A 27,726-nucleotide genomic window follows, 5' to 3' on the forward strand; every position below is an offset into this window, starting at 1 on the left:
GACAGTAAAACACCAAACAGACAGCACTGGGTAGGATTCAATTAAGACAAAACCTCAGTGGAATGCTCTTTACGAGTAAATTAAAACTGCAAACTAATATGTTTTGAGAGCAAGAACAGTACAAATTCATTCTATTGTCCATGAATTTATGTGGTTAATTCTTTAAAAACATTCCCCAAAGCTAACTTGTTTCTCGAGATGGACATGACCAACAATTACAATTCCTAATAAAATATTAGAAGTTTTACAGTTTAATGCCCACAGTAATTGTCCCACAAGTCACATCTAAATGCTAAATGAGAACAGCAAATAGTTAAAGCTAACATATTACAACCCCATCTACTGCAAAGTCACTGTATCAGAAGCTAGAATTGATTTGTTTCCTCAGAACGAATTGAAAATGAATGTAACATAACGTCGGAAAAATCCCTCCTGCACTGCTAATCGGATATTGCATAATGGTTGATTGCAGCTTTGCCCTGTACTATTGCTGCCTAAATCATACATACTTACACGTTCTGGGTTCTTCCAAGAGTTTGGTGCAGTTTCAAGGACAAATGTCTTAAGGAAGCCTCTCTACTGTGCAGCAGGGAGCCTAGCTCGGATCTGATGACAAGAGCACAGTGCTAAATCTGACAACAGAGAAGGAAACTTCCTGTGTGAAGAGGAGATCTTGGAAAGTCTCAGGGTTAAAAAGGCTGCTTTAAATGTGCTGGTTGATTTGCTCCCTGGTTGTGTATACACAGTAGCAGCTGATCTGTGTTTGCAGCCCTGCAGAAAGGAACCTTTACTGAAAACCAATGGCATCACATTTCAGTGGAGCTGGTGCCAAGTACTGGAGAGCAGAGCAACCTTTGACAACTTCACACGATTCACCCCAGCAGACTCACCACAGGTCAGAAAGGAATGTGGAAAGTATCTCCCCACCAGGTTTCATCTCAGGTATGTTAGCGCAGTACCTGGGAAACCACACACTGTTACTGGCTGGATTCTGACAACAGTGTAAGGTATTCTCGGGACTTACACGTAGTTCCTGTCTCTGCCGTCCTGACCTACAGTGTACTATATTTTAACAGAAGCTTTAAAATGAATCAGGATTTTTTAAAATGCATTTCCCTCTGCTTCTTATAGAAACCTTTGTATGTAAGTTTCCTCTGTTGTTCCTCAGAAATAAACTGAGGGCAAAATAATGTAAGATCGGGTAGTCTGGTATCAACTTCTGCATTCTGTCTCCCAATGCAGAGGCTGGAGTTTTAACATTACCGTGTTGTCAGGGGCCATTTTAGTATTGTTCATTAGAAACTGGGGATGGCTGCAAAACTTCACTCCAACAGAATCAACTATTGTAATGAGCTATAGAGATGTTAGGAACAGACAAGCAATGAAGAACATGAAATATTCCACTGTTTAGCAGTGGAATCACCTTCTTTATTATCATCCTTAACATAGAAGAGAGTGAAAATTCTAGACCTTACCAACTGTAGTAGTGAAAGTTAAGACAGAGTAAGAGACAGAGAGAAAGAGAGAGACAGAGACAGAAGGTAAGGGTGGCTGCTAGTGGAAGTAACAAACTTAATCCAAGTCATTGGTTAACCACTTCATTAACTGTGAGTTCCTCACTGCCCTTTCTTTCTGTGCTGTCTCTATGACAAGTCCAGGTTATGGTATATTATATGGTATTTTTCACTATTGCGCTTTTTACTTCAAAAGCCAGAAATCAGAACTGACAGTTTAACAAAAGGCCACGTTAAATGTGTCAGGCAGCTCAGGAGAATGTTCCCCTACTTATCTGAAAGCCAGCCCAGGAACTGCCTGGGCAACTGGTGAATTATCCAAGGTGTTTGCTTTTCATTTTGGCCACACTATTGTTTAGGAATAATGATAATTCCCTTACATCTGAGAGTCCACATAATGTAATGAATAGACTGTGGGCTCTGGTGCCAAGTAGATCTAACTTCCTGTCTCTACCACTTTCTACCTACATGAGGTTGGAGGTTGCTTAAAAATCTCTGAACTTCTGTTTCCTCATCTGTGAAATGGAGACACTATAACTACCATACACAATTTTTTGTGAAGTTTTAAAGAATAACACATGTCAAGGGGCTTACCACAGTGCCTGGCACGCATGCATTTACAAACATTTACTGAGCCTCCTCTCAGAGCCAGGCACAGTGCCAGACACTGGGGGCACAAAGTCAATTAAGACATGGTGTCTACCCTCAAGTGCAGTTCCACAAGTGTTACATATTTCCTCGTTCCCTCCCGTAACTTGTGCAGTCTCTGTTTAAATGCTCTGTTTCATCTGATCCTTCCAACAGTCCTATGAGATAGATGAAGTTACACCCAGTTTACAAATGGGAAAACTTTGGCTTGAAAGTGAGGGTCACACAGCTGGTAAATTGCAGCCTAAACGTCAATCCAAGCTTTCTGACCCTGTCAAGTTCTCTTTTATATATATATATATATATGTGTGTGTGTTTATATATATGTGTGTGTATATATATGTATATATGTGTATGTATATATGTATATATATGTATATATGTGTATATATATGTATATATAGTATATGTGTATATATATGTATATATATAATATATGTGAATTGGCCACATAGAATTCATATTTTGCATTATTAGGTATTATACTTGTTATCTTCACAGTGTCACGTATACACATAATGCACTTCCCTACAGGTAGCATAAGTCCCTTAAAGAGAGGCACTATATCTTAAAATTACTTTATATTCTCCAACAGGCCTAGCATGATGTTAAAGATATTACCTGTTTAATAAATTTTCCTAAATTGAAAAAAAACTCAAGATGGGTCAATTTTACCATCCAAAATCATCCTCACAGACAGCTGGAACCCTTCAATAAATGACGGTTTGGAGGTAATATGTGGCCTTCCAGTGCTCTTGCTGTCTATGTCATTACTTCCAAATCATTATATACATGTCAAAGTTCTTAACACTGACTCATCATCAGACTCCCTGAAGATTGTTTTCTTCATTTGTTTAGCAAGTATCCTGTACATTGAAGCCCTGATGAATTTTGATAAAAGTGATTAAATATTTACTTTTTAATTCAAGCCTGACCTAAGACATCTCTTGATTTCTGGATCCACTCCAGTTTCTAGTGTTTTTTGTTTGTTTGTTTGTTTGTTTTGTTTTTTTGTTTTGAGACAGAGTCTCACTCTGTCACCCAGGCTGGAGTGCAGTAGCGCAATCTCAGCTCACTGCAAGCTTCACCTCCCAGGTTCACGCCATTCTCCTGCCTCAGCCTCCCGAGTAGCTGGGACTACAGGCGCCCGCCACCATGCCCAGTTAATTTTTTGTATTTTTAGTGGAGACGGGGTTTCACCATGTTAGCTAGGATGGTCTCGATCTCCTGACCTCGTGATCCGCCCGCCTCGGCCTCCCAAAGTGCTGGGATTACAGACATGAGCCACCGCACCCAGACCCAGTTTCTAGGTTTAACAGTTCACAAAGTGTAGAGTTCTGTTGATCATTATCTTGTAAATCAGAGCACAGTATCCAGCAATCTTGTGTAGAGTTCGCTTTTTATACATATATAATCTGTACAAACAGCTCAAATTTCTTAAATAATTATCGATCTACTGCTTCATTTTATGCATTAAAATGTAGCCCATTTCTGATAGAAGAATTGATTAGACATTTTATCAGTGAATTATATATAAAAATATTCTTTTTTTTTTTTTTGAGACAGAATTTTGCTCTTGTTGCCCAGGCTGGAGTGCAGTGGCACAATCTTGGCTCACTGCAACCTCCAACTCCCGGGTTCAAGTGATTCTCCTTCCTCAGCCTCCCTAGTAGCTGGGATTACAGGCATGCACCACCATGCCTGGCTAATTTTGTATTTTTAGTAGAGATGGTGTTTCTCCACGTTGGTCAGGCTGGTCTCGAACTCCCGACCTCAGGTGATTTGCATACCTCAGCCTCCCAAAGTGCTGGGATCACAGGCGTGAGCCACCGTGCCAGGCCAAAAATATTCTTAAAAGAGATATGTATAGTATCTAGAACTTGGATTTCAACTAATGTATTACATTCATTAGTTCTTTTTGTTTGGTTGGTTGGCATTTTTTAGAGATGGGGCCTTGCTATGTTGCCCAGGCAGATCCCAACTCCAGGTCTCAAACAATCATCAAGGCTCACCCTCCCAAGTAGCTGGGATTACAGGTGTAAGCCACTGCACCCAGCACTTACTATGTGCATTGGTTCTAATCTTATACCTTGGGCATCTTTTAAAATAGAATCTATAATACTATTTCTAAGTATTTACTACCAAACAATGATTCCTTCAGCCTTAACAAAAATCCAGGAAATTCAGATTAATAGCAATGTCATGGCAAAAGTGCAAATGACAGGAGATATTTGAGATAAAGAACACAATTACTGAATACATTGTTTCCAAAGTCAGTCACTTGTTTGTTTAGACAAGCTGTGGCCATCTGTAAGGGAAAGTAAATATGCTCAAGCACTGACACTGCATACGTGAGAATTATCAGTCTTGCTACCATCTTCGATGTCCAGCTGCCCAGCTGCCCTGCAACTACTTCAAGGAGAAACTAGCAGTTGCCCAGCAACTACTTCCTGCTTCCTCCCTGAAGTAATACGTAAAGTACCAACCACAATGTTTGTTCTACAGTAGACAAGAAATGTACCAGCCAAAGACCACTCTGGAGCTGAGCAAATTCACCTCAGAATGGCCAGATCTGTTCAGCACAGAGAACTGGTGGACCCAATGACTCTTCTTCACCACCTGAAACCAAGTAACTTTACCATTTATAAGCACTTTTATACTCAAGAGTCTGACTCAACTCTCATATCCATCTTGAGAAACAGACGCTTTTATTATTCACATTTTTATAATTATGGAGGTTCAAAGAATTAAAATTAAATAATTTCTCAAAATCATACAGGCAGTAAGTGATCCAGTAGAGATTTTGAAATCAGAGCTCTAATTCCTAAGCCTTTTCTCATAACACACTGTCCTTTCCCTTCAGGGGATATGTGCACACACTAGTTTGCCTCTTTTTCCTTTTGGCTTCACATCTCACAGCTCAGTTAAATACAGATAAGGCTATTCCCCACCCTTATCCCCATCCCTCACCCCCACCCCACACACACACCTCACCCTCTTCTTCATCCAACTGCTTCCATTTTTCCTTCTCTCACAACTTGGCCAACTACTTCAGAGAATAGCTTTTTTTCTGTCTCCATTTTTCCTCACTCCGCCTGTTCAATGAATTTAGGTGTCAAAAGCCACATCTTATCACAAGTGATAAACTTAGAAGTACTGCTAATATTTCAGTATATCAGGGTGAAAAAAGCCATATACTTTGCAACTAGACTCAAAAAGTCCCGAAAGTTTCTAAGAATCACTTTCAGATACTCTGCAATCATTTCTGTCTCTTTTAAACTTCCTGTTATATGTGCATGCTTTTAAACATCAACCATCGCAAGTCTAGATAAATGATAGACTATCATTCTGTTTTACTGCCTGTGTGTTATGCTTATCACTTGTATTATAATAGAACTGTTCTTTACATTTTGTTCATCACTGATAATATACTATTTCACTCCAATAAGCAACAATGGGCTTGTATGGTCTAGCCCAGGAAACTAATCAGAATTTAAGATTGTTTTCTGCAAGACCAAAAAAAAAAGTGTTTTAAATATCTACTAATTGATTTACAGTGAAAAAATTTTAATGCAAACCAGACTCTAAATTTCATGAGGCTTTCATTCCAAACCACAGATACTGAGCTCATTTACTACTCTGTATACTAATATTTCTAGTCATGGCGTAAGGCCATACTTAAGTAAATAGTTAGTTTATGGAAAGGAAATAAATAGGCTTATGATTAATTGATGGATTCATTATCAATCATGCACTAAACTCAGAATCGCAGGGGTGAAGTAAGTTGGAGACCACCGAGTCAAACCCCTTCATTTTAGAAATGAAGAAACAAACGTTCACTACTGCCCGCTGATGAAGTGGGTAACTAGCTCGTACTACAAACCCAGTTTAGCACCATTTCGAGTGACCTTTAGCTGAGGACTGATATCTGCCAGTATGCACATTAGCTACAAAGAGCACAGTTCTAACTTTGAAGGTGATTGGGCCAAAGCATCATCAGGTATTATATCCCAATTCTGCAACCTTGGTAAAATAAATGTTCATACTAAATAGAAAATGAATTTCTAATAACTGAATTAAACTGTTCATCTAAATAGCCAACTTCAGATTTCTCTCCACACATAATAACTTGGAAAAATATATAGCCCGTGTTTACTATAGTACTGTAGCTACAGTCTCTAAGAAAAGCTATAACTTGCTAACAATTTTCCTGATTTATGTTTGAAAACATACAGGGCATGAAATGATTTCTGCAACCTTACATTTTCCTCAAGAACACTGGTGAGCAGAAGATATATTCCAAAAATCATGTGGGATTGCTTGCTACATCTACTTCTTTCGTAGAAATGTATGATAAGCAATTATACATGCTCCACCAAAAAAGTCATTAGGTTTTTTTTCCCCATTAAGGGAGGAAAGAAGAAAAATGGAAGAATGGATTAAAAAAAAAAAAAACAAGAAACAGGAAAGAAAGAGGAAGGAAGGGAGGGAACTCTGACAAAAGGATCTATTTTCAAATAATGTTTACAATGTAAAAACTGATTGCCTCCTTAAGGAAGAAAGTGCAATAAATATTCTTCTAAAGAACAGCTTGTAGATAATTTTGGTTATAAACTGTAACTCACTATACAAATGTTAGTTATTCTTGTTGTTAGTATTTAACATATATGGAAATTTGCTTACAACCTATAAGTGTGCTAATAAAAATAGGTATTTGTGAATGTAAATTACACTGGTCATAAAATCAGACTTATTAATCTAATACATCTTAGAATGAGACCAAATTTAAATGAGCCACTCTGTAACGTAGATATCTGGAAACGTGGTTTATCCTATTCCATTAGTATGTATCAGAATAGGAATGCAAAAGTTTTGCTATACTTCACATAATGTTGGCAACCTGAATTTAAATCTTCAAACCAGTAAACAATCACTGTCAGGCATGCATATTTTCCAAGTTAAAAAAAATTTGTTTGTATAGGGAAAGTAAAATGAGAAAATTCATTTGTTAACATCCTTTTAAGTGTCCAGGTTATTTATTTTAGCAGATACACCATAAGAAACAGCCATATAAATAAATAAAATATCTTTGACTCCCCAGTATCTTGCATTTTACCACAGGTATTCCAAACACACTCAATCTTTTTTGTATGTGTGATAACTATGATCATTACCTTGTTAAAATGAACAAAGTATCTTTCATAATAAAAATATAATTAAAGGCCTGATTTAAAACTATAAATGATTATTCTTCACAACTATAGGTATTGTCAAGCATAATATTATAAATATACTAATAAACATCTGTATATGGTATACATGTCCAAGAGGAATGGAGATGAGATTTATCCCCAATACAGTGCAGGGGGCAAGCTAAGGAGAGAGTGGCCTTTCACAATGGGTTGTGAATCAAGGATGAGTAAATGAATGGTATCTAACCTCCAAGAAAAAGAAAACTTCCTTTTCTGTGTGATAGACATAAAGAGTTGCAATAATTTCACAGAAATTTTTATCAGGAAAATACTACCAAGAATTTTTGCTTCAAGGTTTGCAAGAATTTTTCTAGTTCTCTGAACCATAAGGCTGTGTGTATTGACCTTCTATTTCAAAAAGCTGTGTTACTTTCTGCAATCATCTCTTAAAAGAAAGCCCTGTGGGCTCTGGCTCTCCCTTTTGGCACCACCACTAATTCCAATACAAACATCGTATTATAGATTAGGTTCAAAATTATCTAAAGATTGTTCTGGAGAAAGATTTTTTTTTCTTTCTCTTTCTTTTCATTTTTTCTTTTTCTTTTTTTTTTTTTTTTTTTTTTAGACAAAGTCTCACTCTGTCCGCAGGCTGAAGTGCGGTGGCACCATCTCGGCTGACTGCTATCTCTACCTTCCAGGTTCAAGCCATTCTCCTGCCTTAGCCTCCTGAGTAGCTGGGATTACAGGTGCACACCATCACACCCAGCTAATTTTTGTATTTTTAGTAGAGACAGGGTTTCATCATGTTGACCAGGATGGTCTCGATCTCCTGACCTCCCAAAGTGCTGGGATTACAGGCGTGAGTGAGCCACTGTGCCCAGCCGAGAAAGATCTTTAAACTCTCCCACAGCACCACACACTCATCCACTAGCATGAGAGGGTGAGAACATGTAGAACTTACTTATAATTCTTTGCTCTGATTCTTAAAGCCTACTTACTCTACTGGGATGGCAGTGCCAACCTAAAAACTGAATTGCAAAGCCATATGATTTCACAGCTTTAACAAACTGACAACAAAGTGACAAGAGAAAACTTCTTCCTTTGCACAAGAAGCCCCGGTACATTATTTTGACTTTATAAAGACATTTTAAATGAATTTTAAAAAATCACAATATTATGAAACTTGATAATCATTACTTCAAAACGACAGACTCTATCGTTCACGGAAAAATTTTCAGTTGGTTTTATCATACCCATGGTTCAATTGAAAGATTCACCAACTGCTCCCTGGAGAAAAGAGAAGATCTGCATTTAAATGGATACATAGTATTTCCAAAAGCACAGTACCTAGAAGGCAGATACCATCAAGGTTTCTTAGTGAGAATAACTCAGATTGTATTAGGTACATTTCAATGCTGTAGCTATCCCTATTTCGTAGGGCTCAAATTATATCCATAACATTCTTTTTCCTCTGTGCATTCTTCATAATATTGTCTCTAAAAGTTTAAATTAAAGCTTGCTCCATCACAAAGTCCTCGCACTAACAACAAACAACCACTACTGTATGCATCATTTCTGATGTGTACAGAAAAAGACCACAGAAGATAGCTTGGCCAGAAATGTTAAATAATTGAAAAGTATAATGACTTAATAGCGTAGTAAGCTTAGTTTACAATGCACCCAATTTAAAGCCATAAAAATACTGTGTAAAAATTTTATCTTGTGGTTGACCATTACATATCCTATCTATTATTCAAAAGTATCTCAACAGTGTTTTTCTTCATTAATGTGGCTTTTGGCATTTCCCTCAAAATCTTTCTATTCCCACATTTTTCCAACAATTTCGAAACAAATACGGAATTTCTATATTATATCACAAATCCCCTTTACTAGGATAATGACACCTTCAATGTCTAATTGAAACCAATTTCATAGGTCAATCTGTAAGGCATACTTTAACCTCCTTGGATATTATTTGTTTTGCATCTAACAGAGTCAAGCACACAAGACTTTTTTTTTTTTAAAGACTAAAGCTACTTGTATTGACACATCTGTAAACAAAAGGAGAACTTCATAAATAACCCCCTTTCCTATGACACATTCATCCAAGGATTTGTCTGCATTAGAAAATGTCATAGGGCATCAGAAAAGTTTTGTCTTGAGTGTTCAGCTAAGGTGCATAGCATGTCTGTCAGAAGAAAAAAGAGACACTTAGGATCCATTTCAAACATAAGCCCATTACCTCTGACAGGCTTTCACTAAAATTCTAGCTGCAACTGAAATGTCCCTGTAAACAAGGTTACTGAGAACAGCCCCAGATATTCCTCTCAGCAACACTTTCCTAGGAGCCCTTCAGCTGTCTGCCGGGTTAGTTATACCTTATCTTGCTGCACTGCCATTCTCATGCTGATTCACATTCAGAACTCAAAATGAAAGCTGAAATATCTTGAAGATCACTTAATATTGAAATACTGTTGCGGTAATAAGTGGTGCTCAGTCAGAGATGGGAACATGGTACTCTCTTGGTAACCTTTTAATTTCTGGAAAAATTTTACAGAATAAATTGAGCAGCACACACGGAAACCTAATCGATTGATCCGCTCTATTTTGTTAAAGCAACACCCATCACAAACTCCCCTGGCTTCCCAGGCAATTCCCGGTAAAGAAGACCAGCAGGTTTCAGTATATACCATGCACGAGGACTTCGATGCTATTTTGATTTATTAAAGAGAAGGAACGATCTTCTATCTACATTCATCACCCCAGTCAATGGACAGTTTTATGTGCTGTATGATACTATTCTCAATATACACACGTTTAATTCTACTTAATGTGAGTTTAAAGAGTTATGAGAATTGCTTTAGTAAGAATAACAAAGCCATGCATAACAGACAAATGTACGCTTAAATGATCATCCAGGCCTGCTTCCTTATATACTTGATTCTTTTTCTATTTGAAGGAGATGAAACCCCATCAATGTCACTTCGTCTCCATCAGTGTTTTCATGTCTCTTCTTCCTGTCAGGCATTCCTCAGCTCGGGATTTGAGAAATGTTCAAATTTCCCTCTCTTTCCCACAATGACAGAACTGTTTCTCAGGTTGGTTAACTCATTTTGACAACATCAAATCTGCTGGACAGGAAAAAAAAAAAAAAGAGAGAGAACCCTGAAACCACTCCTCAATCCCATTTTTCTGTCTTTTTCTCTAAGACATTTCCGACTCTTTTTCTCTCGCCTGCTGCTTCTGAATTTGGGCATTTTCCAAACACACTCCCCTATTTGGTCTTTGGGCAGCGTGAGAAACAAACGAGAGTTTCTCTTCAAAACTAGACCAAGTCATTCAGCTGCTCTGAAACATACTTCACAACATCCGCAGGTCTCTTGATCTTGACTTAAAGTATTAAGCAGGAGTGTTTTGAAGGTAGTAGGAGGTCATATGGACCTAACAGCTTCTCTTAACCCACATGCTGAGAATTTCTTTTTTCCTTTTTTTTTTTTTTTTTTGAGAAAGAGAGAGTGCTATTTTCAACATTGCCCTCTGGTTTGTGTTAGTGAAATCATTTGCTTTCTGTGTGTGTCTGTGTCTTATTGCATGGCCACTGGTTCTGGTACTACAACACAAACATAGCAAACGTGCTTCCCTAACATAAGCAGACCCATGTGGCAATTCACAACATCACCGAGGCAAGCACAATAAATAAACACATACATAATCATTCCACAGCACTGAGGCATGCGGGGGTTTCTACAGGCCCTTCCGGACTCTTCCAGAATTGCTCATTAAGATTCTGAAAGGGGGAGAGGGTGCAGCTTGGAAAAGGTTGCCGGAAGGGAAAAGAAAGGGAGGAGGGGAGCTTTGCCCTCTGTGTCTTTCTGTCTCTGAGACTCTCTCATCACCAAACAAGGGGTGCAGGGGTCTATCCTGCAGAGGCTGTAACAGACTTGAGGGGTAGAAGGAGGTAGATGGTTTAAAATAGTTAAATGATGATCGGGTGACCTCCGTGCAACTTCAGCGACTCCCTCGGGAAGGTGAAAGGGTTGGGGAGAGAGAAGGGAGGGAAAGCAGCGTAGAGGACAGGAGGGAGACACCTAGGACTACAGCAGCAGCAATCACCAGAAGGATTTTCCAGCCCATGACAGCAGTCCTCAACTCCTGGCACCACCCTCTCCCCAACGACCCCTGCTCCATATCCCCGCACCCTAACCCCTCCCGTCCCAGCGCCCTAACTCTGCCTTCACTCTTTGCCACTTTACCAAGCACTGAAGTCTCTATACAGGAAGGGGGATGGGAGGGGTGTTTAAAGAACAAATCTAATTGCAATTAGAATTCATCTGTGTCTCCAGCACACACGCTCACAGTTTTGCAGTCACGGTAAGGCAAGTCTACAAGAGGTGGGCAGTACTTATGGTTGTGTTATTCAGGGAGGGGTTGCTTTTTTTTTTTCCAAGAGACTATAAGCAAGTGAAGGGGGAAGGGGGTAGCAATCTAGATTTCAACCAGGACTGCAAATAAAGAATGCCCCAGATGCAAATGTCTGTCTCCAGATGTTGATGATAAGGATTTGGACCAGTTACCTTGGCAGGGTCAGAACTGCAGCAGGTTAATCAGGTGAGTCGTCGGGGATTTTAAAGAAGCCGAAGCCGGTTTCTTTGGCTATGAAAGTCTACAAAACCCCCATGCAGGAACATTGCACATCTTACACACGCCTCCTTTAACTGGGCTCCCGCGACCTCGGCAGGCGAGGGGGTGCTGGCCGGCCCTCCGGTGGCAAGGGCACGGCCCCCAGCTCTGCCCCCGCGGGCGCGGGGCCGGCCTGGCACCCGGGGTCCGCGTCCCGAGCGGCTGTGCACTCACCGAGCCGGGCTGCGAGGGGCAGAGGGGCGCCCGCGGCTAGCCGGAGCGCCAAGGCGCCTCCCTTTTCTCTTGGTAGCGTCGGTCCGCACTCCCTGTGACCCAGGACGTCATGATGCCTGTCTGTTTTCTCAATGATAACTTGGCAGAAGAAGAGAGAGGCTGCCAGGTTCTCCTCGGGTGGTTACGTGGTATGTGCACGATTCTGTTTGCATGCGTTTCTCTTTTTAAAAATAAATATCTATATTTTTCTAAAAAAATTTCCCGGCACTGTCATGCTTTGATTGCATTATTGCGTTTGCATAATTGACGCCTCTGGGTGTGTATATATGTGTGCATATGCGTGTGATTTTTTTCCCCTTTAAATCCTGCTGCTCCTGCCGCCGCCGCAGCCGCTGCAAACGGAAAGCAAGCATGCGTTCATCTTTTGTCTTTCATTTTACCTTCAGGGTGACATTCAGTGCCAACTGCTCCCTTTTGACCGTCGCCAATCCCCGCCTGGGCAAAATAAATTTGAAAAACGTGGGGGGAGGGGAAGGAAGAGCCCCCTCAGCCCGAATGCTGGGGTTTCCATTCCTTCGGCTAGGGATCCCAAACCCACCCAACCCACCTCCCAACCCTGAAAAACCATTTTCCCTTCTACCCACCGGGCCCAGGCAGAGAATCGGCACCAAGACAGCGAGGAGCATCCACCCAGGGCCAGACACTCATGTTCGCGGCTCGCACTTGCTGACTTGCATCTCTCAGTTGCATTCCCGGTGTGTAGGCCTCTCACAACTGGGGCTATTTTTGTCTCCCAGAGATGTTCTTTAAAGCCTTTTAAAAATGGGGAGGGGGCAGGGAAGAAAGAGCGAGAGACAAATAGAGAGAAAGGGACCCAGAGAGAAGCCCAAACCCCTAGTTGAGAAACTCGACTGACACATCATAAAATGTGGGGGGCTCCGGGCATCTGGCCCACCAGGGGAGTCTGGAAGGGCAAGAAGGATAACTAGGTTTTATTTAACTCATTCTAAAACAGCAGGAAAACTTTTTTTTTAATACAAAGATGTTATTGCTAATTATTCACTGTATCTGTCATTTTTATAATTATGCTCAGAATCAGTAGGAGTGGTCTCAAGAATAATCCTTAATGTTTATTTCTGCAAATATGAAAATGCATTTTTAGATGGTGTGGCCACATGACAGGTAAAGCACAGATTACTTCTTTTTCTAATATTTACTCTGTGTTATTTGTACATTTTCTGGTACGTTTTATGTAGCTTCTCTTAATCATAATGTGTATATTACCCAACATGTGGCATATTCCTGATAAATAAGTATCTAGCACCAGGTTTAGCAAATGCTTTGCTCTGCTTTATCAATAATTATCCATTTGGAGTAACAACATTTGTTTAGGAATTTTTATTTTCACCAAGCCTGTAGTTGACCTTTGTCACCATCATGTATTGGTGGAGTCACTGTTCCTACTAATTCTAAATTCCTAAAAGATGACAGCAGAGGCCGAGGTTGCAAAAAATTAAGCACAAGGAGAGTTTTGAATCTGAAAAGCACAGCCAACTGAGAGAAAAACTTTTGAATTCATCCATAATAATCTGCAGCTGCTCGAAGGTTTAAAAATAGTTTACCTATTTGAGAGGTTGGCTAAGTTTAATGAAAACAGCAAGTAACTTACTAGATCTTTTCCCTTTAGAGTCACAGTCCAAGAATCATTCGCAAATTCCACAGGGAAGATATTGTAATTATGCAGAGACCAGATGATCTGAATTGGAGAAACTAGACTAAGAGGGTCTGAGGACTATTGACTGATGGCCAGATCCCAAAACTTGGCCTGTGTCTCTCCACTTTGAAAATTGGACGTAGCTTCTCTGGCTCGCTTTGCTTATCTGTCCCTTTGGCATGCCAGAAGGATGAATTGGTGCAGTCTTATCGGGTGCTTAGATGTTACCAGAGTCATAGATGTTTCCAAAGAGGGCAAAGGCCTATTGAGAACTTGAGGAGGGATTACTATAGACGTTATTGGTAACTTTCCAGTAAGTATCCAAGAGGTACTCGTTAATATTCAATCTACCAACCTGGTTCTCCAGCTTTTGTACTTATTAACCTTGGAATTGGACCTTTAAAGACTCACCACAAAGCAAAAGAACCATAACAATTTGACTAACTTTAATCCTCTGAAATCCAATTTTGTTTTGTTTTTTTCAGACAAATGTCTTCCATGCTGTTTGTCACCACTCTACATGCCAGTTCAGACAGCCGAGTGGTTTCTTTCCCCAGGAGTGAGATGTTTGAGCAACTAGCAAAGAGAAGAGGCAGCGTACCCAAGAACTCTGGAGTTTGAATAGATCCTTTCTCAGCCCAGATTCTCTAAATCCAGCTCTGCCTAGGAACCGCTCTCTGTTTCTGTTGCTTATTCAAGTTCAAACTCCGCAGTTAATATTGTTGGAGCATGTTCAGTTTCACTTCCCAACCAAACCAAAGGGCATAAAAATGCTTACTAAGGTAGATGGAAGACATAGAAGGCAATGCCCTAAACTTTACTCGTGCTTAGACCTTGTAAATCCAATTAAACCTCCTCAACAACATGGGAAGGGAAGTATTATTATCCCCATTTCTGTGCCAAGGAAACTGAGACACAAAGAAGTTGAGTAATTTGCTCAAAATTACACAGCTGGGGTTCAAATTAAAGTGCCCTGAGTGCTCGCTATCAAGCTCTCTGCTTACCTACCTACCTACCTATTCAAACTTATTTCCAACTATTGGCATCACTGAGTCATGTTTCAGTTAGGCTGGTCACCCACTGTTCATCTCATACACTCTGTTGACTCACACTGCGATCCCAGTGTCAAATCTTTCAACTCCCTCTTCACTTCCCAATTCCTTTCTGAACAAATAGGCATTTTTCCGCTTTCTCTTCGGGTTTACCTAACATAGTGCTAAGTACAACACTGGCTCTCATTAAATACCTTCTGATGCATTAATTGACATAAAATTGTCTTATGGAGACCTAGAATGCCACTTTTCCAGTTGATAGAAATTAAGTTTTATGTAGCAAAAGTGTTATCCTTTCAGCTGAAGAAATGACAAGTTTATTTCTCCATATTTTAGACAGTCCCTAGAAAACAATTTAGGGAAGCATTCTATGATAAAGCAGAACTTCATATGGGGAGTGGGGTGGGTGAGCAGGTATATAATTGTAGTACTTGAAAAGCTACGTAGACTTAATTATTATGACTTTATAGCTCTTATGAGTCTTTCTCTGCTATATTTTGAATTTTTGACTGTCAAGATATTAAAATTTCCATTTAAAAAGATAGGAAAACAAATAAGAACCCGTAGGCAGGAGATATGTGATCTCATCTTGGAGCTGCTGCTACTGCTCGCTGTGTGGCCTCTGGCAAATTATTTAACCATTCTGGGCCTCAGTTCCCTAACTGCACAAGGAAGGGTTGAACCAATCTCCAAGGTCCCTCCAGCTCCAAGCTTACAAGTATGACATAGGATGTGTGAGAGAAGAAAGAGCAAGAACACTCAGCCTGGAGTGAGACTGGTTTTTTTGAAGGATGCGAAAAAAATGCTGGAGAGCTCAGGTAAAGTTAGCCAAGTTTATGTTTCTAATTCCTGTGTATAATTAAAGATAGCTCAGGAAAAAAAAAATCCATGCAAAAATATGTTCAAACCTATGGTTTCCAGTGGCTCACACCTGTAATCCCAGCACTTCAAGAGGCCAAGGCGGGAGGATTGCTTCAACCCAGGATTTTGAGACCCGCCTAGGCAATGTAATGAGACCCCTGTCTCTGCAAGAAATAGAAGAAATCAGCAGGGCATGGTGGCATATGCCTGTTGTCCCAGCTACTCAGAAGGCTGAGGCAAGAGGATTGCTTGAGCCCTGAAGTCAAGGCTGCAGTAAGCAGTGATCGTGCCACTGCACTCTAGCTGAGGTGACAGAGTGAGACCCCTGTCTCAAAACACACACACACACACACACACATATAAAAACCCTACACTTTACAAAACTGCCCTTTTTTATATGAGATAAAATTATTATTATATTTTTTATTAATAATAAAATATTATTATTTGAGACAGGATCTGGCTCTGTATTCCAGGCTGGAGTGCAGTGGCCTGACCATAGCTCACTGTAACCTCGAACTCCTGGGCTCAAGCAATCCTCCTGCCTCAGACTCTGGAGCAGCTAGGACTACAGGTATGTGCCACCATGCCCAGCTATTTTTTAAAACTATTTTGTAGAGATGAGTCCTCGCTATGTTGTCCAGGCTGGTCTCAAACTCCTGGCCTTGGGCAATCCTCCTGTCTTCACCTCCAGAGTTGCTGGAATTACAGGCATGAGCCACTGCACCCAGACCCCAAGATGAAATTATCAACAACCGTGTTTACCAGTAGCCTACCATATCAGCCAAAATGTTATTAGTCATGATTCATGTATGCCTAAAACTTTCTTTCTAACAGTATCAAATTGTTGTATAGACCTAATTTGATATGAATGGATCCAACCTATTGCCTGGATGTCAACTCACATGTAGCTTGAATTAAATCATGAAGAACAGAGGTCTACAGAGACTTGGGGGCTAGAATCAGAATGAGACTTTTTGCATGTTTCCTGTTTATAACTGAGTAAGCCTGTGTTCTTTTCCTTATTTGTCCTCATGTGTTGAATAATTACAACTCATTGACTTCCTCATCAGGTTTTTGTTGGGATAAAATGAAGTAGTGGAAACGAGACAGACTCTACCAATACAACAAAATATTATGATGTCAGATGTGCCTCATCTTACATCTGAGTTGTATTTCTAAAAAGTTTACCAGTTAGCAGAGCATGTGGAGACAAGATGTCAGGTCCCCTGGCTGAGAATCTGAGCTGATTTCTACATATATTGCTAGTTATAGGATTTCACAAGGTCCTGTAGGCTGTGAAGGGCAGAATTGAGATGGCTATACAAATAAACTGCCCTCTCCACAGACCATTCTCAAAAGACATGGTACAAACTCTGGGAAAATAGGCAGCCAATCACATCTCACCCAGGACCAAATTCATTCAAACATTTATTTAAAATAGAAATGTATATCAAGCCTCTGACATGAAAACAGTTTTATATAAGGCAAATTCCTTAACCAGGTTTCATTATAGCTCTAGGGATCCATGGATGAATTAAGAAACTCTTGAAGTTGTAGGCAAAGAGTGTGTGTGTGTGTGTGTGTGAGTGAGTGTGTGTGTGTGTGTGTGAGTGTGTGTGTGTGTGTGTATTGTTCTCAAGAAAAGATCCATAACTTTTGTCACATTCTCAGAAGGGTGCACGACTCCAGAAAGGTTAAGAACCACTGATGTAAGAATCATTTATTTAAAAATTGAACTTATAAAGAATAACACATTCATTTAAGCCAAATGTCATGATGGCCACAACACAGATAGTGTATAATAATCACCAGTATTCAGAGTGATGGCCTTGAGACACAATAAAAGCCTCAGTCATCAAAGACATTTATTTTCAAGGTATTTTACTTAACTGACATGGGAAAATGAACAAGCCTTTTAGAAAGATTTGAATATTGATTTAAAATGAGGTTTCTGCTTTTGTTTAAGCCAGTTGGGCAAGTCTCTGTGTGCTAAACAAGGTGGATTAGTGTAGAAAAATATGCATTGTTTCAGAAAGTACAGTTAGGAGTCCACTGCAGTTGTTGAGGTGGCAAAGAATGGGGGACTGATGCTGGACCTTGGCAGTGGGGAGGGGGGAGGAACTGGAGGGATGTTTGGCAGGAAACTGAAATCAACAGACTTAAATGTCTGGCTTGGGCAACTGAATTAAAACAGTAGGATATTAAAGAGGTACAAATAAACGTTTTGGTAAGAAAATAATTAATTTGGTTTAAAATGTTAGATTTAAAGGCCTCTGGAACAGCCAGATTCCACTGGTCTTGGGAAAGATTTAGAAGAGATTTATGAAGCATGGTGGCACATGCTTGTAGTCCCAGCTACTTGGGAGGAAGGTTGGGGCCCAGGAGTTTGAGGCTACAGTGCACCTTGATCACACCTGTGAATAGCCAGTGCATGCCAGCCTGGGCAACATTGCAAGACTCTGTGTCCACATTTTAAAACATATTTTTTTAAAGAAGACATTTATGGCTGAAGAAATTTATTTGAGAATCATCAGTAAATTAGTGATGGCTTAAGCTGGTAATAAAAGTGTGGAAAATTATAAATGTAAATGACTTAGGAGAGTCTTATATAAAGCTGCATTTATTTGAATAAGTTCTTACTTTTAAAATATGAAATTATATAACACCCAAGGAAAAATAGTGTTGGTGACTTTAAATATTTATACAACTGTGTTTGTACCATACATTTCTGAAAAAAACTATCCACCTCAGAATTTTATTTTACATTGTGGGTTTTCTGGAGTTCTTGCATTTCAAGACTCAATTTTCCATTTGAGATAGCACATTCACTGCCTGGTTTTAGAAGGGAGAAAGAGTTTTCCTTGGCAACCAGGTTCGACTGGAAAAAATAATCAAGATGTCACCTGATGCCACAAGCTACCAACTACGTTCTCAGCTATGCGGACCTGCCAGTTGCTGAACCAGCAGAGGAAACTCGGCATCATGGAAAGAACACTAAACTTAGAACAGTTGAGTGTGAGTCTCATTTCTGCCTCTTACTGTTTTTGCGACCCTGGACAAGTCATTCAACTTCCCAGAACCTGTATTTCCTCTTTAATAACTGCCCTACCATCCTCCAACAATCCTCAGGTAACGATCCTTAGAGCACTGGTGTTTAGGAGATCGCCAAAGGGGTGGATTGAGTGAACCCAATCACATGTTTAAAAAGCCGTTTCCTCGACTAACTTCCTCCAGGATGACGCCTCCCACTGTCCTCCCCATGACAGCCGACTGCGGTTAATCTCTCCTTTGTCTCTACTTCCATCCACAAACTGGTATCATTGTATTTATGCTTTAATTATTATTAATATATCTGTCTTTGCCATCTTTTATGTAAAAGATGTTTTAGTTATTTTTTTATTCTTAGTGCCTAGCACACAGTAGGTGCTCCATAAATGCTAAATGAATAAACAATGATCAAAGAGAACATTTGCCTGCATCTGTTCCAATTCTCTGAAAATGCTGAAGATGAACTGGAAAATGGAAGAAAGCTGGGCTAGCCTTACTGCTGGGCCGTAGGCTACATACAGATGCTTTGCTTAGAAGGCACCTCTCTAGCCTGGGCAACATGGCAAAACCCCATCTCAACAAAAATTTTAAAAATTAGCTGGGTGTCATGATGTGCACCTGTAGTCCCAGCTACTTAGGAGGCTGAGGTGGGAGGATCAGGATTGTGAATAGGGCTGAAGTTTTGGATTCCTGTCCAGAACATGACAGTTCTTTACACTTTCGCAGACCCATAAAGCTTATCCCTTCTCCTTCAACCCATGAGAATGAGGCTGCAGTGAGCCATGATCTCACCACTGCACTCCACCCTGTCTAAAAGTTAAAAAAAGGTACCTCTCTACTATAAAACTCCTACATTTGCTGTTTACTCTGCCACCTTATGTGTACAATTCTTGTAGGGAATAAAGTCTGTCATTTCCCAATCAGACTTAAAACTCAAAGGCTGACTTTCCGGGCAAGAAAATAACACTGACTTCATTTGACACTGATATGTAAATGCTCAATACCAGGTTTCGCCAGAAAGCTAGGAAAAAGAAAATGACGGTAGGAGAAGCCACTGTAAACGTAAAGGAGGGCTGCACAACCGAATGTCCTATTTTCAAATTCCTGAGAAATTTTCATAAGCTCTCAATGATCGTGTATTTCACTTTCAAAATGGAAATTTTATAATATTTAAGTATCGGGGTTATTGGGAAAGTTAAATGAGACAATGCATGTGATGGCATAATCCCTTGTCAAACTAGGCAGCTGATAAAAGCAATTCTCCTCCCTCTCTTCCTTTCTTTCTTTCTAACTGCTTACCTTCCCATAAGAAAAGAATCAAGTTCATCGATTTGCAACCATGATCAACTTTTAAGTATTTCTTTTGGCCAGGCTGCTTGGAAAAAAAAAGAAAAAAAAAGATGATCTCAGGGATAAGTTTATGACCATGGTTCCTAAACTTTGCCACATATTGGAATCACTTGGAAAGCTTTTTAAAATCCTAATGCCCCAGTCACACCCCATAGCAATTAGTCAAACATCTGAGGGTGGGAACCAGGCAACAGTATTGCTTTACAATCCCCAAGTGATTCTAGTGTGCTCCAAAGTTTGAGAATCGCTGGCACATGTAGGGAAAAGGGACTGTGGCCAGCTAATTTTGTGGACTGGAGCCTGTTGCAAATGGGGCTGAAGTGTTGGATTCTTGTCCAGAACATGACAGTTCTTCACACTTTCACAGACACATAAAGCTTATCCCTTCTCCTTCAACCCTCCATCAGCAAGCTCTTTATAAATGAACCCTAGACAGAATCGTAACAGTGAATCGACTCTCTGAGTACCAAAAAGCAAATGAAAAAGTACATCATAAAACACTCATATTTATAGTATTTTACCATTTAGAAAGTGCTTTAACAACTGATTTTATTTACTCTTTACAACAAGCTTGCATAGCTGGCATTATTATTATGCCCAATTTATAGATGATAAAGCCAAAAAGAAAGCTTAGCTTGCTCAGGGACAAAGTGGCACATTCCAGTCTCATACTGAGATCCGGGATTCCAGAATCGATGCTCTTTTCATAGAGCCCCTCAGAAGCTCCACTGATGATGGGCAAGTAGGAGTGTATCCACATTTGAAGGTTGCTACAGAGCAGCGTTCTAGCTGCTCTATCAGATTAGGAAGGAAAACAGGAAGAAAGGGAGGGTGGAAGGGAGGGAGGGAAATACTGTTCATTATGTTTTGAGTTAAACAGGTTCCTTTCCAGCAGGCTTTTTCAAATTATTTAATGTGCCTACAATCATTCTAAGTTTCCAAAACTTATTATTTCCAAAGCGATTGAATGGTGAAACCACTTTTAGCTCAGCATTTCTCAGGACTAACGTCCCATGGAATGTGATTCGATATATGTTGCCATGGTTTTCCTCAGCTCTTTCAAGACTTTGTTAAAGTAGCACCCTCTTAGAGAGGACTACCTATGTCACCTGATTTAAAACAGAAACATCACCTTGCCTGCAGCCCAGTCCTCACCTGCTTTCCTTCTTTATTCTTTTTCCCCATAGCACTTAACACCTTCTAATACACTTCATAATTTACTCATTTATTTTGTTTACTGTCTCGTCTTCTATGTCTGTAAGCTCTATGAGGGCAGGGCATTCTTCAGCTATTTGTTTTTACATGGTGATATTTCTAGAACCGAGAAAAGTGCCTGGCACAGAGTAGGTGTTCAATAAACATGGGGTCTTAATGAATGACTGGATAACAGGAAATGTGCCAAGAAAGAAATGCAAATGAAGGCATCTTCTTCACAGTTAGGTGCCCTTTGAAAGTATCTTTTCCAATCCTACTTATCCCTCATGATGAGCTAATGAAGTGGATATTATTCCTAACTTATAGAAAAATAAAGTGAGAATGACAACAACTAGACCTGTGAGCAGAGCAAAAAAAAAAAATAGTTAAGTAAAAAGACTGTTAAATTAGAATTAATTCTTCTTAATTTTCTATGTAATTATTGTGGGATAAAGCACATGTGCTAGATATTTCCAACAGTATCTATGAAATCTAATATAATGTGGATAGCCATGAATTGTACCAAGGACCAATACATCAGCCCAGGATGCTATTTTCTAGCCACCAACACCAGACCAGGCTGAGATATAAAAATTCAGAAGATCTCTGGTGCAAAAATGTTCATCATTGCCTGTATTCAGATTCTCCATCAATGAAATCATGATTCTGAGAAATATTCTCTAGGGTTCTAACGGCAGCCAGCCTGTAACACAGGTGTTAGTTGGAGCCTCCCCACAATTGTACAAGGGCTCCACTATACAATAACAATGCTTTGCATCCAGGTGGAGCTTTTCTCTGTAAAGGTCAAAGTGCTGTGAACAATTCAAATGTAAGCAGGGGTGATGATGGCCCATCAAGCTCAGAAAATGACCCAGTTGACCAATTCCTCTCCAAACACAGAGAATAACAATAAAGTGGAGAATCCGTAGTAATAAGGTTGGATGAATGCTCTGTTCCTCTACATTTTCTTTGTATCCAGAAAAAAAAAATGCATTTGTGAAGTGAATTATTTTGGTAATGAAAGTGGTATTTATTAAACACACCAGAAACTGCAAATCCAAATAAGTATTTCCCTTCAAAATAGTCACTTGGGGAAGCTATGTAATTACTTTAGTGATCCTGAGATTGCTCTAGACATTCTGGGAATTCCTCTTTTAAAATCACCTTCATAGATGGTTTAGGACTCATACAGAAAACCAGTATCATTTTTCTAAGGCTGTACTTTATATGACAAAAATACATTTCATTCCCAAGCCAACTTGGGTGGTCAATATAGTCAAGATATCTTGTTAAAAGCACAGCATGCCAGGCTGACCCCAACACTCTATAATAAGTCAGAGCTGGAAATGGGAGTTTGGCTTTAAACGATGGATCACCCCAGGTGATTCTGTTAGGTGCCCTTTGAAAGTATCTTTTCCAATCCTACTTATCCCTCATCCAGTTTTCTTCACGAACTGTGGGTTAGTGTGCCTTGCTGGAGGACAGGGTTGGAGTCTAAACCTTATCCTGAGCCAGTTAATTGTATTAGCCCATTCCTGTATTGCTGTAAATACCTGACACTGGGTAATTTATAAAGAAAAGAGGTTTAATTTTGGCTCACATTTCTGCAGACTATACATGAAGCATAGTGCTGGCACCTGCTTCTGGTGAGGCCTCAGGAAGCTTACAATCATGGCAGAAGGTGAAGGGTGAGCCAGCACATCACATGGCAAGAGGTAGAGGTAAGAGGTGCCACTCTCTTTTAAACAACCAGATCTTGGATAAACTCAGAGAACTTACTCATTACCCCAAGGATGGCACAAAGCCACTCTTAAAGAATTGGCCCCCATGATCCAAACACCTCCCACCTTGGGGATTACATTTCAACAGGAGATTTGGAGGGGACAGACATCCAAACCATATCATTAGTCTTCCTCTACTTTATGGCCACAAAGCCTGAACCTTTAACATCTAATCATTCATTCACTGACATAGCATCTTTGGAACCCTTACCATTTGTTTTACAAAGAGGAACCTATAGGTAATGAGAAAGTCAAGCAAAAAGTGTTGACTGTTAGCCTAAAACATGCCTGTATGAGACACATCCTCTTTCTTGCCAGGTTCTTTTGGCCAACCTCATGATTTCAACCTTTTCTTTGGAGACAGAATGAAAGAGAATAAGGAGCACATGCTCCAGAATAAAACTGCCTGCAGTCAAACCCTTCCTGACCACCTAATCAGGTAACCTAAGGCAAGTTACTTAATCTGTCTGTGCCTCAGTTTTCCCCATCTGTGAAATGTAGCTAATACCTCCTAGGGATGCTGACAGGATTCAGTGAGATAGTGTATATGCAATGTTTAGCACAGTGATCATAGCTTTCAACTAGTATTAGTTATTATTTTTGAAATGTGTTAATGATTCTTAAATCATTAATTCTAGATCTGAAATCTCAACCTCTTTCCTTACCATTAGTTCATAGATGCCCATCAGCATTTCAAACTGATAAGATAGAAAAATTGAATTAATTATTGGCCCAACTTCCTAAATGGTTCTAGCTCCTTGGCTCCTAGTCTTGGTTCAAGGTATCATTATCTGTAGGATCATTTAGTTTCCAAACCTAATCTACCTCAGATTCTTTCTCCTACTTCACTCCACCTCCCACATCAGCAAACACACACACCCACATGCACATTCATTTAGTTTATAAAGTCATGTAGATTCTACCTCAACAAGTTTTCTTTCCATTCTTGTGTGTGTATGTGTTTGTGGTTTAAAACAACATTTTATTTTATTTTATTTTATTTTATTTTATTTTATTTTATTTGTTTATTTATTGAGACAGAGTTTCACTCTTGTTGCCCAGGCTGAAGGGCAATGGTGTGATCTTGGCTCACCGCAATCTCTGCCTCCCAGGTTCAAGCGATTCTCCTGCCTCAGCCTCCCAAGTAGCTGGGAGTACAGGCATGCACCATCACGCCTGGCTAATTTTGTATTTTTAGTAGAGATGTGGTGTCTCCATGTTAGTCAGACTGGTCTCAAACTCCCGACCTCAGGTGATCCCCCCGCCTCGGCCTCCCAAAGTGCTGGGATTACAGGCGTGAGCCACCGCACCCTGCCTAAACCAACATTTTAAAAGAAATTACTACATTCCAGATTTAAACACTGCACATGCATCAATTCATAGAAATCTTTTAACAACCTTTTGCAATAGGTATTGTTACATCCATTTTTAAATCTGTAAAAATGGAGGCACAAAGTGGTTAGGAAATTTGCTGGAGTTCAATCAGCAAGTAAGTGTGGGATCTGGGAGTCAATACCAGCAGCATGGCCCAGAGCTATGCCTCTCACCACCATACAGCATTGCTGCTATTATTTTTAAAATAATAATAATTAATATGTGTTATCAATACAGCATATTCTCATGATGATCTTATGATGTACATGCTGTTAAAACTCCTCTTTTACAGATGAGGGAGTTGAAACCTGTAGTGTATGAGTTGCCACTTCTCTAGTTTGGGTCTCCATTGTGTACTGCCTGGGCTAATGAAATTACCCTCTCAAGTCTTCTCTGAACCTTTCTCTGCACACTTTTAAAAAGTTAAAAATTTTCAAACTACTTTACACTCAGACTTCTGAATAACCTTCCCCAAAGCGTGGTTTTTGTCCTTCATTTATTCTTTAACACATATTTATTAAAAACTATATTCCAAGCAATGTTTTTCTAATCCATCATTCATAGGTAAATCTGACATGGCCCTAGCCTACAACAAGCTCTTACTCTTTGAGAGAGACTGGCACATAAACATCATTTCTATACATTGTAAAATGTGTCCTGTAGAGGTACACAGAAAAAGGCCTCTAAGGTGGCATGTGGGGGCAGGTGGGAAGAATGGGTCAAAGAAGGCTAAGCACAAGCTGAGAGGCTTATGCAGTCAGCCAGGCAGCTGATGGGGGAGAGAGAAGGAGAATAAAGAAGAGAGGACCTGCTTGGCAGAGGGGAAATATGAACAAATGCAGAGAGACTCCTGTGAGCAGGAGACTGCAAATCATACTGTCAAATAATTCTGTCATTCTGTGTCAAAGGGGTTTAGGGACCCAGTCTGGAAGGCTTGGATTGGAGATTTGTCTTGAAGCTTGGTTTATAGAAAGCACAGAGTTTTTACATGTCTATTCTGTTCATTTGAGCTTGCTTGCAGGGAGTGGAAGTTGATCGAGAGTAGAGGAACGGAAGCCTCCTCCCTCAATCAACTTTGCTACTGCCACTGGTACTGCTGGAAGATGAAATGTGAGGCAGAGAGTGAGGAGAAAGAGGGTTTCCTAGACAGCTCAGGGAGTCTAGACTTCCTGCTTAATGAGCAACAGTTAAAAGATTTTAGACTGGGCACCATGGCTCACACCTGTAATCCCAGCACTTTTGGAGGCCAAGGTAGGAGAATCACTTGAGGTCAGGGGTTTGAGACCAGCCTGAGCAACACAGAAATACCTCATCTCTACAGAAAAAAAAAAAATCAAAAAACAGTCAGCCAAGCATGGTGGCATGTGCCTGTGGTTCCAGCTACTTGGGAGGCTGAGGAGGGAGGATCACTTCAGCCCAGGCATTTGAGGCTGCAGTGAGCTAGGACTGTGCCACTGTATTCCAACCTTGGTGACAGAGCAAGACTCTGCCTCCAAAAAAAAATAATTAATTAAAATAATTTTTTAAAGGGAATGACATGATTGTGTTTATGTTAATGAATAGAATATTCAGATGACTAATGCCCCTCCAAGCCTCACAATTCTAAAGTGCCTTCCTCATGCACAAAGAAGGAACCAAGCATTAAGGCCCTGAGGGCTGTCACCACATTTTCTGTTTGAGAAACAGCAAGCAGACTCGAGTGGCTGAAGTAGAATCCAAGGTGAGACAGGGTGGGGCACTGGAAATAGTAGGGGAAAATATCAGAGAGATGGGAGCCATTGGAAGGTTCCGATGGCAGGATCGACTTCACTTATTATGAAAAGAAGCACTGTTTGCTCTGATCCTTGATATCACATAAAGATGCATAACTGTTCCTAGAACAGGGCTTGGCACCCAAAACATCCTCTAATGCTGCTTTCCCTCAGCACCTATTCCTTGTTAAACTTCACAAATTCATACTTCTGTTCTTCCACCTTTGACTCAAGAAGAAAATGACCTAAGTCAAAGATGGGACTGTCTTTGTGTCTCTTGTAGCCCCTGTGAACAGGGTGGGTGTGGACAGCGCCTTGTTGAGCTACTCAAGGACAGTGTTGGTACCTATTGAGTTCTTAATTGTGGAAGATGCCGGAAGCTATTGTTTAAAACACAGATGAAATGGGAAAAGAGCAAATAGTAAGCCACCATCAACTTGCAGTCAACATGGTAAAGTGGAAAAACCCATGAAGCCTGGATTCGGAAAGCCTGGCTTCTAGACATGGCTCTATCATTCACCAGCCCAGTGGCCTTGGGTAATTAATTCAACTGTCTGAGCTTCATTTCTTCAACTGTTGAGTGAAGGTAAGTCCTGCCTCAGTATTGAAGTGGGAGATACGAATGAAATCAAATGAGTGAAAGCACTTTTTAAATGATGATGGGGTAAATGAGAGTGAGATATCATCATCTTATCAGTTGACTGGTCCCCAAGCAAGGTCTTGAAGTGACAGAACTGGAATGTAGGTAGGAAAGGGTCTAAAGAATCAAGCATTGGGTGGCACAGAGCATTGGGCTTTAAGTAAAAAGAGGGGGAAAGAAACAGTGACTTTATCATGTTATGAGCAGCCACAGTTTTTCCATTCATAATAGATTTTATATCCAATATTTTTTAATTGACAATAAAAAATTTGATAAACTCTGTGGTTTCAGATGTATCATAACACTCTTCCTTAGGGATGCAGCTTCCATTGTGAGTAACAAATATTGGGGAAAGTTCACATGACAGTTCATCTCTGGGAAAGAGCATTTGAATGATCATGGTTAATCATGTTCTGTGTGAACTCAGTTGGACAGTTAAGTGTAAGATTCCAAATACTTCCTATATGCTGTGACCCTCTCTTTCCCAAAGAGGACTCCACCAAAACCACATGCAAATTTAGCTCAATTTGAGACATGACATCTATCCGGACCCCCAGTCATGGACAATCCAAGAAGGCTAATATTAGGACATGATCACCCTTCCTTTGGTCTTGTGGTGACTGGTATCCTAACTCCAATAACTAAACTCCTTACTTCTGTATCAAATCCCCATTTAGCTCTAGGCATAATCCTAATAATCAGTTTTAAAAAACAGTTACATGTTACACTCTTAGTGTGATTCAGGCATGT

At 40.0% G+C, this 27,726-nt stretch overlaps 1 protein-coding gene and 1 long non-coding RNA gene across 6 annotated transcripts in view; one reads left to right on the forward strand and one right to left on the reverse strand.

Moving 5' to 3' along the window:
• ESRRG (estrogen related receptor gamma) overlaps window positions 1-12,940 on the reverse strand; it is a 594,635-nt gene extending 581,695 nt beyond the window's left edge. Inside the window, exon 1 of one of the 5 annotated variants that reach the window (XM_063613923.1) lies at window positions 12,853-12,940. The gene's annotated coding sequence lies outside the window, so the exon portion shown is untranslated. Of the gene's footprint in view, window positions 1-513; window positions 922-11,928; window positions 12,015-12,208; window positions 12,289-12,852 lie in introns of those variants that run through there. The other 4 variants (XM_063613921.1, XM_063613920.1, XM_063613919.1 and 1 more) reach the window with 4 other exon arrangements.
• On the forward strand, window positions 12,327-19,304 carry LOC129458106 (uncharacterized). The gene is made up of 2 exons (XR_008649537.2): window positions 12,327-12,396; window positions 14,408-19,304. It is a non-coding gene; the product is annotated as an uncharacterized lncRNA (long non-coding RNA).
• Window positions 19,305-27,726: the final 8,422 nt, after the last annotated feature.

This window comes from Symphalangus syndactylus, chromosome 19 (assembly GCF_028878055.3).
Source record: "Symphalangus syndactylus isolate Jambi chromosome 19, NHGRI_mSymSyn1-v2.1_pri, whole genome shotgun sequence".
In the NCBI taxonomy this organism is placed as follows: Eukaryota; Metazoa; Chordata; class Mammalia; order Primates; family Hylobatidae; genus Symphalangus; species Symphalangus syndactylus.